We start from the raw sequence: 12,534 nt of genomic DNA, 5'->3' as shown, positions 1-12,534 counted from the left end.
GGACCTATAGATAAATCTGAGAAAGAATTGACACTTTAATACTCATTTTTCCAGTTCACGAATAATTATGTTTATGTGTGTTTGCAATCTGTTTTAATAAATTTTATTTGAGTGTTTTAGAGTTTTATATTTTTGTTTTTGTGCTTTTAAATATTAAATGATTTTATTCTATAATAAAAGTAATTTTTATGTATTTTTACAACCATTGGCTCTCATATAAAATTAAGTTAGTGTATACTATTGAAATTATATCTAGAAAATTTGCTAAAATCTTTTCATTCTCTTGAAATTTGACTTTGATTTCCTGCCAATACTAGATGATTATTTCTTCCTTTTGCATTCTAGTAGATTATATAAACTTTTCTTGTCTTATTGGACTAGCTACAACGTTCTATAGATTTGATGAACAATCTCATGAAGATCATTGTCAAAATTTTATATCTAAATAATTTGTCATAGTATTTTTGTTTGTAGACAAACATTATTGCAATGCACCATTTATTTTATTAAATTAATACAAAAATTTTGATGAATGGACAGTGAGCTTTTACCAACAATAGCTAGTCTCCTACATAGCTACATGGAACTCAGTCATTACCCAACATTTAAGGCAACCAATTTTTGTGTTTTATGAGGTGATGAAACGTGTCTTATGACCATAAGCTGTCACTTGCCATTCTGAATGGTATATTTTGGAATTCTGAAACCCTCAGATTTAAAAGTATAATTCACCATAGCTATATCACAGATGTGGCCTCTATGTACATTAACATTTGAATAAAAAGAAAACATGGTATACATACATGCAATACGGTAACTTCCAGATGTACAAATGAGCTCTGTTCCAGGAGAACCTTCATAAGTCAGATTCCTTCATGAGCCCTACTTTGTTGTAAGTCCCACAAAGTAAACTTTATCCAATTTTGACATACTTCTGGACATCCTGGGCTTTGGGTACTGTACCACTGTACACTGTAACACTGTACAGTAAGCATGCAGTTGAATAACTGTGACAATATCCAGCAGACAGTTGAGCTACTTCTGCAATTTGTTCATATTTACAGATCTTCATAACTAGAGAGCCATTTGTGTCTGTGAAATTTCACAATTTGAATGTGCATAAGAGAGCAGCTTACTCTACTCAGTCCTAAAGCAGGACAAGTTTGAGTCATTTGTAGAAAAACGGATGGATGTTGCAACCATAATTGTATAATGAGTAAAATTAACCAGATACAGAAGGTTAAATATGTTTTCTCTAATATGAGAAACACAAATATAAAGAACAAAACAAAAGAGAAATGATAGGAAAGAGAGTTATCTTCTATGTAGAGGGAAGAGGAAGAATACAAACCAGGAAGCATGGGGTTAGGAGAAATAATCAAGATTGTATATGTAATGTATATGTACCAGTACTCAAAGATAAATGTGATCATTACACATCACAAAAGTATACTAACAATAGTTACTCAAAAAAAAAAAAAAAAAAGAAAAAATCCCAGCATCACCTTAGCACCTCCAGCAGTTGTAATACAAGGCTTCAACTCATGGCAAGAAAGAGTTCTGTGTCTGAACCAGCAGTATACAGTCTACTAAGAGAGTATGGCTAGACTCAGGGTCATCTAGGTCCTGTTTTTTCATAAAGTGATCATATCAGTGAGGTAACAGAAGAGTTAACACTCCTTACACCAGTGGTTTCAAAATGCTGATGCAGGGTGTTTTGCTTACATCATTTACTCTTATCTAAAATACATCCTGTTAAAATTCTTTGAGTACTAAATTTTTAATGTTCATATTCAGTTTAATATTTTTATAATTTAGCGGTATCATTTTTGTCTACTTCTTTGTATCAAGATTATGTTACTCTAAAGCAGAAGTTGAGGATAGTGACATGCAATATAAGAACCACTGGTTTTTTAATTTTTTTTTTAGTTTTTCTCTGGTACAGGGAACCAAACTCACGACCTTACGCTTGCCAGGCAGGCGCTTTTGCTGCTGAGCTAAATCCCCAGCCCATAGAGCCACCGTTAATTCGTGTTATTTTGTCTTGAAATCCCGTATCACTGTAAGTGTTCCAGCTTAGATTTGCTTATATTTGTGATACTGGTATGCTGCTATTGTTTGTCTTTTGTTTTGTTTTGTTTTATTTTATTTATTTATTTCTCATTTACTACTCTCTTGAAAATAAAATTTTACAAAAACAAAACTTTACAGAATTTTTCCTCTCTCTATTCTTTATAATAGTTTTATAAAATTTTTTTGTCCTTTCCTGACCATTTTTTGGGAGGGTTTGCATGGTAAATTATGTAAGTTTGCAGTTCACGACTGCTTACAGGTTTTCAGTATAAATTTCATTGTTTTCACAATTGTCATGCTATTTACATGATATTTAATTTGTTGGTAGTAATTTCTCTGTTAATCAACTTTTAAACTTTTGACATAAAGTTAGCCATCATATGATTTGATTGTTTTTATGGTATGATCTGAAGTGATTTTCTCATTTCTGCTGTTTATTTTTCCCTTGTTATTCTTGATAATATACATATTTATTATTGACATGAGACATTATAATGATCCATATTAGCTTCATATTTCTCTGCTCTACTATACATTAGTCTTTACCTTTATTTTTTTTAATACATTATAGTTGCTGCTTTTCATATTTCCTGAGAAGTCACTTTAGGTTTTCAAAATTTTAGCCATTTTTATTTTAATATATACATTACAGATAATACATACTTAATTAAATCTTAAAATGTATTCCACAAAATTCTAGACCTTTGTGACTTTCTTAATTTTTTGAAATAAAATGAACATGTAACTGAAATCTACTCAGATTAGAAAATAATTAATTACATACACTCCTGGTGTTGGGACTTAGTTGTCTTATAGACTTTGGATTGGAAGGCTGGTTCAACTTTTAAGTTTTTTTGAGGTTAATGTATCTGTTTGTATTGACCAGACTCTTTTATGTTTAACTTTGGAATATTTTTCCTATCCTTTCATTTTTAATTTTTCTCATCTTTATAACTAAAAATGTCTCCAGTGACTAATTTTATATTTATCATTCTTGTGAAAATTATGTTGAGTGAAATCTGTACTATAGTGTTTTATTGAATTTCATGCTGACAAATATTTTCTTTCAGAGCGGAACATATGTTTCTATAATCTTAGTTTTTATTTTTCTTGTTAAGTATTCAATGGTTTCTTAAATTTTATTCTTTCATAATGTGACTGTGTTAAAGATGTTGCCCTCATTTTTAGAATTCCATGGTGCATTATATGTTTAGTAGTGATTCTTCTTTGTTGTTCTTGTTGATTGCGTACTGCTGTTCCTCCATATATGTAGAGTGATTCCTCCAGGACACACAGTGGCAGCCCAAATCTGTGGATGTCCCTATGTCTTATATAAAATGATATAGTATTTGGCTGTAACCTGCAAATCATCTGTGCTTTAAGTAGCCTCTAAATCATTTATAATACCTAATAAGTGCAATGCTATGTAAATAGTTATTACACCATATTGTTTAAGGAATAATGACAAGGAAATTATCTTACATATGTTCAGTTCAGATGCAATGTTTTCAAATATTTGCAGTCTGTTGGTGGTTGAATAGGCAGATGCAGAACCTGAGGATACAAAGGGCCAGCTGTGTTATATTATTCTGATGAGTGCTAAGTATCTTCTGAATATAATTTTTGCTGTCACTTTGGAATATACACTGTCTTCTCAAATATTTCTTTTACCTTATACTTCCTCTCATTTCTTTCTAAGAGTTCAAATGCAAGTATGCCAGATCTTCTATCCTGTGGGTTTATTTTTGTATTTTCTCAATTTTTTTGTGTGTGTATTCTTGGAGATACTCCTCATTTAATTTCCTATCTGTTTCATAACAGATTTATAACTGAGGCATGCTGTTGTGATTTAAGACCTAACTTTTGTTTAAACAGTCCTGTTTGTCTTATTTATAGAGGTTCAATGTCTTTTTCTTGTATATCACACCTTGTTTATATGGTACTGCAATTTTAGGTGGTTGTACTGTACAGTACAGGATGGTAGTTTTATGTTCTGCTATATATTACAGTACTGCAAAGAAGCATTATGTAAATAATAGTAAAGTCATCATGTTAGAGTTCCCTTTGACCATCTCTTTGTTCTGAATATTATAAAGTACTTACTATATACAGTTCCTCATTTAGTGACCAATTCATTTAATGGTCTTGTAGAGGGAGCAAATATTACTGTTAACTGAGGAATAGGCGCATTCTGTTTTAGATCTTTTCTTCTGATCTATATTCTAACTCAGGAATTCTCCTTTTGGAATCGTATAACCTGTTTTGAAGTTTAACCATCACAGTTCTGCAATTTCTACTCTTTCCCGTTGATATCCCCAGACATATATTTTATTTCTTTCAGGATATTCAGAATTTTATATCAGCTTCTGGTAACTCCAATTCCAAGACTTTGTGGATCTGTTCCAATTGTTGGGTTCATCTTGGAGTGTTCACTAACAGTCATATCTTATCACACGTCTGGTCTTCTTTGAAGGATAGTTGGAGAAATGAAAAGATAATACAATGGGTAGGATAAAGTTATATTCTTTGGTTCCAGTAATATCTGATATTCTAGCTGTGATTGAAGTTCCTGGAAAATCAATTGTAACCACTGAGATCAACTGAATACACTCTTTTTTTTTCCTTTATGCCTCTTAGAAAGCTTCTTCAACTTATAGGATGCTAATGCCTGTAGAGGCCTGTTTCAAACCATGGAGTTTTATCAGCTCCTTCCACCTGGCAAAGTCAGATGTAAAGACTTGTTCTCATAGATACACAGACTACAACACTGTTCCTTTTCTCTCTTTATAGTTCTACATTGGCAGTCTTCTATGGAGAAAAATTGAGCTGCCTCAAATGTGAATTCACTTTTGCTTAGATATTCTCAATAGTTGGAACCACAGTTGTTCACCGGTGATTTCACTGCTGCTTTATGCATGCAGGTATGTTCACATGCACCATATTTTCTTTATTATATGGTTGCTGTCAGCTACAGAATTTGTTTGAATTTCTTTTTCTATAGTTACTAATACTGACACTGTCATATTTACTTAAAATATAGTAAATGTTTGCCTTTAGAACATGAATTTATACAATATCCTGGTAGTTAAAGTTAATGAGAATTTCATAAACAATTAAGCATAAGATTTAGATAATTAAGTAGATTCAGAGATATTACTGAAACAGCAATAGCTAAATGTTTTGTACCTTTACTGGAGCTGTGAGCTGTTGTGGGTTCTTTACAAAGCAAAATAATTCTTTGATATTCTTCTTTGGCTTTTTACCTATTCTATTAATATGCACACTTTACTGATGATAACTGTGGCTTAAGAAGTAAAGCTAACATTTGAAACCAATTCTTTGTTACCCAAAGTGTCACACATTAGGATATATTCACAATTTCTGGTAACTACTTATAGAAACACAGATCACAGATACATATGATGCATACATGCATATATACACACAACTCACATGTGAACTAGTTAAACTGTCATGCAGAGACAGTCTAGATAGCAACTGCACAAGTCTATGGATAAAACCAAAGTCTCTTCTATAGGTCATCAGTTGGCAGGGTTAGCTAAATTAATAGTAACACACTCTTAACTCTCTCCCTTTAAGTGATACTTTCCTGGTTTATACACATAGTTTTTTCATAATCATCTTTTAACTGTTGAGCTGTACTATTCTCTCTTTAAAACATAAGAATAGGGGCTGGGGATTTAGCTCAGGGGCACAATGCCTGCCTGGCAAGTGCAAAGTTGTGAGTTTGATTCCCAGTACTGGAAAAAAAATATATATATATATATATATACATATAAGAATATAAGTGATTCCGGGAAAAAATGTTATTTTTCTTGTTTTGTTTTAGCACATCAGAAAATAGGTTGCATTTTCAAAAAAAATTGTACTAAACATAAAGGGAGAACAAAGACAAATTAATAATGTACAAAGGCATTCAAAATTACATAGATTTAGGAAAAAAAGCAAGTTTCTGTTTCAGTAATATTTACGCAGAATCCTGGGCATAAAACTTTCATTCTATTTCTCAGGAATGTTACACTCCAGCCTCAAATGGATGGAGCCACTTTGCAGGCAATTTACCTGGTTTCTGGCCCTTCTGTCTCCCTGGTTTTCTCCACAGGAGGAGAGTGGTCATTTCTGCAGGGAGCAGGTCAATTGCCCAACTTGCTCCCTCCATGATAACTGCAGAAAGAAAACATTCCAAACCGGCTGCTGACCTAGGATGCTCCTGCTCAGTGCCACTTTCACTGTGATTGGCAAGTCCCTAGCCTACATAAAGGGAGTCGCATATATCTGCTAAGAAGAGGATTATTCCCAGCAGTTTTACAAGAGGGAGGTGGGGGGTGGGCCATACGTGGGCAGTGGACTCTGAACCTACATCTCAGCTTCCCAGTTACAGGAAAGTAACATTTTTCCATTCAGTAGCAATAACAAGTTCATGGGGAACTAATATAACCAAATTAATTTCACCAGAGGCTAATTTGTAAGCCTTCATGGCAATTGTATAATTTTAGCTGAGGAAAATAACTATGTGATCAAAGTGACCATGTTACCACACTGTTCTCATCAGCAATGCATTCAAAAGTCATCACCCAAAATGACAAGTTTTTCATCATGTGCTTGCATTCTCAGGATGTACACAGTTCGAAGCTTGTGACTTTCACACTCTGCAAAAATCAATATATTCTTAATACTCCAAGACCTTCATTATATGAAAGTAATAATTATAATGCATGGCCAGATCTGTGGGATTTCTACTTTCTTTCTAAGTAATTAAAAACATTATGAGGTCTCTAATTGTGTTTTAAGGAAAATATATATAACTGATTTGATTTTTTTAATTAGCAATATCGTAGAAAAGATTTTCAGTGATTTCACTACTACACATTTACCCCGAGCTGCTGGCTAGTATAAAAGTATTGAAAACTTTGTCAGTTTTCCAACTAATTATCTCAACACATGATGGAAAAATCAAATAATCCCAGTCCCTAGTGAATAATCTCACTGAATTTTCTAGATAACTGCCATGCAGGTTTAATACAATTTTTGAGGCTATAAAAATAGCTATATTTATTTCATTAATTTGTTAATGAATATACTTCCAAATTGTTCATCCTTGGCTCCTAGAATAATGATGACAATGAAAAAAGATCATAAGAGTTAACATTTATTGACTGCTTAAAATGAATCGGGCAGTCAGATAAATGCTTTCTGTGCTTTCTCATTTATTTTACAATGTGCCTATGAAGGGTCTGGCATACCTGACCAAAATGGAGTCTGCAGGTCCCACATATCTCTTTAAATTTATCTGTGTAAACAGTTTAGCAAGTGTATTACTCACATAACATTTCCTGTGTGGAAAATGTGAGTTCTTTTGACTCAGTGATTTCCTTTCTCTCAAAAGCAAATGAATTCCTCTTTAGTCATTTCTGGGCATTTTTCTGATTCTCATATCCTTGCCTTTCCTCTGACTGCTATCTTGAGTACAATGCCTGTTGCTATGTTGAAATATGCTAAGAATTCCTGAATTTGTATGTGATATTTAGTATGTTGCACAACATTTTAATCCCTTATATTTTATGAAAATTGCAACTGCTGTTAACATTTAAGCAATGAAGCAACAAGTTATTTATTCTTTTGGTTACTTTTCTCTTATTGTTGAGACAAAGTACCTGATTGATGGAGACCACTATGAAGCAGATTTGAGCAGGATGTAAATTAATCGATTGGTTTTTCATGTTCACTTGTGAGAGTGGTCATGACCACTGTCCAAAGCCTAGGCTCCTTATCTGGAAATGGCAGAGTTATACTAAGTAAACTTCTGTGAGTCACTAATCCCTACTAAAACCTGTAGTGGTAGATGAAGCCAGAAAGCCTCAAAGGATAAGACAAGATCACAGCAAAGAACACCTGTGTCAGATCTCAACTGGATAAAGACTATAAGCTCAGGCATCACATTCTTGAGTCCACTACCTTAATACCTTACTTGCAAAAGTCCTTGAGTGGTTCTGCCCATCTTAACTACTCCACTCCTTTCTTCTGCTAAACAAATAAATACAGGTTACCCAGAGGTCTTGGTCTTAGCCCTGAGAGAATCTTGAATTCTATGAGAGGGCTTTGATCCTCTTGGAGCCCTGAAATCATCCATTTGTCTCTTTCTATTTAGCCTTTGCCCTACACTCATTCAGGAGATTTCAGAACTGATCAGTCAGCAATAACTAAGGGATATTATTAACCTGATACCTGATGCCCAAAATTAAGGAAGGAAAGGTTTATTTAGCTCACTGTTTGTGAAGGTCTCAGTCCATACTTGGCTGGTTCCATGGCACAGGGCAACCATTCATGACTGCAGAAAGCAGCAAAAGCAACAAGAGCAAAATGGAAGAGCAGCAGCAAGCAGCCTCTTTCCCACCCTTACACTGTATGCAAACTACCTTCCCCCGAGTGGGTGTAGCAGTCACACTTATAATCCCAATATCTGGCCATTGATTAATTGGCCATTGATTAATCATAAACTCTAGAAGCCCTCCCTATGGCTGCATAGGCTTTGGGGGGACATCCAATCACAAACCATAACACATATAATATTATCTAGTCATAACAGATTCTGCACACCAGGTTAGACAAAATCATGGAGTTCATAGAGTACATAGCATACAATTAGTTATATTTTAACTAGTATTAAATGTTGGTTAATATAGATCCCTGAGGAATCCAATTTCCTGACAAGTTAAAAACACCTAGATAAAGTGAGTCCCAATTTACTAAAATTAATGAATAACAGATGATTCACAAATGCTCATACAAATTGTGAATAGGAGAGTTTAGAAATGATGCATATAAGTCAGCTGCACATTCCAGCTCTTAGAGAGTGGTAGTTTTAAGATGTTCTCTAGCTTAGCAAAAAAGTTTTAAATCCTGGAAAATAAAGAAATTTTAAAGTAGGACACTACTGGATTTGTATCCTGCTTTAAATGATGGTTGAATTTGTGACCTTGGAAATAACATCCAACATTCCTAGTGGACTAAATGTTTAAATTTTTTGAGCAATATAATTTTTTTAGTATCTTTAAGGAAAACTTTTTCTTTCTTCATTACTGCATTGGTAGAATTTATATTCTAGGTAGTTTATTTTCAGAAAATACATTCAAACTGTCATGAAAACTTTCAATTCTTCTGCAAAGAGGAAGTTTGAAAACAGGAAATATATCCAGTTATAAAGGAAATTCTGTTCAGACAAAAACATAACAAGTGCTTTATTCAATTAATATCAAATATTAAAAAAATGAGTTCCACTAAGACAACACAACAGGCAAGAATGGATTGTATAGTATTACCTTTTGTGTTCAATAAGTACATTATCACTTTTAGAGGACCAAGTAATTGTCTTTCACGTATGTTTTACTGAAGAAAAGTAAAGACTGATTCCAAGAGAACTATATACAAAACAAAGTACAGGAAACTGTGGAATCCAATGAGTAAAAGAAACAGCTATGCTGTGAAAATATTTTAAGTAATAGATGTGTCATAGGCTGAAAACAAAATCCCACTGTAAATTAAAACAGGAGGCCAATGGTAATGTGCTGCACAAAAAAAGAAGAATCCTTTGTAGGTTGGAGATATAGATGAGCGATAGAACCCTTGCCGAGCAGGTATGAAGCCCTGAGTTCATTCACCACTACCACAGAACAACGTTTGATAAAAAGATACCATAAAATAAAGAGCAAATCCTAAATATTTAAGTAATTGAGAAATAAAACATACACAATTTCTTACAGCAATGAGAAACAAGCTAGCAAACTTTAAGTAAAACATCAATATAAAATGGATTAGGAATTACATTTCAAGGTCATTTTATTTTAGTAGTGATTATAAAATTACAATCATAAGAAACAAAATGTGCACAAATATATAATTGTCATACAGTAACAGTATTTACATTTGAAAAGCAATATTTATATTAGAAAAACTAGATAATGCTGAATGTAACCTTTTCAATGAAGCCTTATATCCAGCATGGAAATTTAATCACTGAGAAGAAAGTAAATATGATCTTCTTGAAAACATTAGACATTTTTAAGAATAGGAGACAAACATCTCTCACCACTACTTTTTATGTATGTACCAGTGCTATGTGATTCATGTTTAGCACTACGAGAGTTTGAAGAATTATAGGATATGGATAGTCACTGGAATAATCAGTTTGAAAAGTTCTTACCAATTAATGCTAGATATTTGGATATAGGAAATAAAAGAGTAGATTAGTAAGATTTATAAAATTAATTTAAAGAAATCTACGTATAAATATCAGGTTGTTTTTAAAAGTTCACTGTATATTTCATTTTTATTTTAACAAGGAGAAAGGATTTCATTTCAAATATACGTATTTAAACTAATAGAATAAAGTAAAGGTAAATTATAGAAATTTCAGAATATGTCCATCATCATAAAAATTAATATAAAATATTTTATAATCTTACTAAAGACATTCTGAATTCTGGAGAGGTTTTTTAATATGTATATCTAATATATCCAATACATGTACATACTAAAACATATATTTAAAATACATAATACATATATCTAAAACATATATCTACATGTATCTACGAATTTATTTAGGTTGCACAAACTTGTGATAGCTCTGTGTATAGTTTTTTAAACATTAGTATTACATTAAAATATTTTGTTCTGTTTTCTATTTTAATGAAGGTTTAGTAATAATCTAGTGTACATGATAATGAACTTATCTAAAACTATGCAAAACTGTCTGTACATATACTATAACTTATGGCAGGGCAAATTCTCCCATGGTAACTGGAATAGAATGACATTAATTCTTGTCAAAGTATCCTGGTGGTTTTCTATTTATCTAGAAGGTTGGCCTTTCTTTAAATATATAAAACTTTATTTTTTAAAGCACACATGCACAGTTTTGAGACACCATGTAGCTATTAAAATGTCCAATATTGTTTTGGATCGAGTGAGTAAATTTAGACCTTGAATAACTATACAATTCAGCATACTAGAAAAGTATGTGAAAAGTTAATGTGGTGACAGAGGAAGGTTGTGCATTGCAATGCGGGCAATACTTTCCACCTGACGCTGAAATATACTTTCACATTAAACTATCAGTGATTTTTGTTTTGTTTTGATTATCACAAATAATCAAATTTTAATCAAATTATCACAAATAACCAAAATTTAAATTTTATAAATTTAACTGATATTGGAAGACACTATCACAATTTATCAGCAGTCAACTCTTTCTGGCATATAAATTCAAGCACTTCCACCAATATTATGGATGTTATGACTTGTAATTCTCATTTATATCCCACGGTATAAGTCTTAGTCTGGGACATAAAGAGTATAATTTTAAAAAGGAACACTGTCAACATGAGAGTTTTACAATGAACAAGAAAAAAAGGTTTCACAAATGAGCTGATAAGTGCCTAGGTCCTTTACGTATTCCATTATTTTCTAAAGCATGTAAGTGGTTTAAGTATTTGGATTAAAAAAATGTAAAAATGGAGTAAAACCTTGTAGATATGAGAAGTATTCTGTTTTATAATCCATAAAAAGGTCAAGGGCCTTTTATACTAAATAAGTCTCATCAGGGTAGTTCATTAACACAATTAGACAGAATGCAAGACTCCTGTTTCAGCTATCTATTCATTTTAAAGCACTTTCTTACTTACTTAATCAAATTTAACATGGGAGATTTTTCCAGGCTACATAATGAACATGTAAATTAAAATGCATGGCATCTCTAAAGAAAAAAAAAGGTTAATTATTTAATCATTTTTTCCTCCATGTATTTGGTTGAGAATTTTTAGTCAAATAGAGAAAAGAGATAAAAGTAAATGTATTGCTAACATATATTTATCTCTTATATAAAATGTGATAATAATTGATATTAAAATGACAAAATTAAATACTGAACACATTGCCCAGTTTTCATAATAAGGATTTATACTAGTGAAAAGTTGTTATTTTAATTGGAAAGCTTAATTGATAGTGATAACTACAATTTGTAAGTTCTTCAAATCCTTGATAATAAGTATCTATGCACTTTTTTTTTAAACAGTGTGAAATGACAATATATGTTTATAAAATATTATATCTCTAAGTGCTATTTTCTTTTCATTTACAAGGGGTAATGCATTTACCAAGCAGTTTACACTTGTGAAAACTGGAAAATTTGCTCAAGATGAAAGAGACACACTGAGAATTTATTTGACATTTTATTATGAAAGTTCAGGAAGAGTTCATTTAGAGTTTAATGTGTTATCTATTGAAGTTTATGATGGAGCAAGCAAAAGATGAGACTATTGATTCTATCTTTATGCACTATCTATCTTTCCAAGATTGTTGTGAACAAATTTATTTCTAGCCTGATTTTTCTAACTTTTCAATATCTTTTATATAGTCTCTAAATGTTAAAATATTCAGTTC

The sequence above is a fragment of the Chinchilla lanigera genome, unplaced genomic scaffold, assembly GCF_000276665.1.
Source record: "Chinchilla lanigera isolate Chin_1 unplaced genomic scaffold, ChiLan1.0 scaffold00042, whole genome shotgun sequence".
Taxonomy (NCBI): domain Eukaryota; kingdom Metazoa; phylum Chordata; class Mammalia; order Rodentia; family Chinchillidae; genus Chinchilla; species Chinchilla lanigera.
This window is presented reverse-complemented; position numbering follows the sequence as displayed.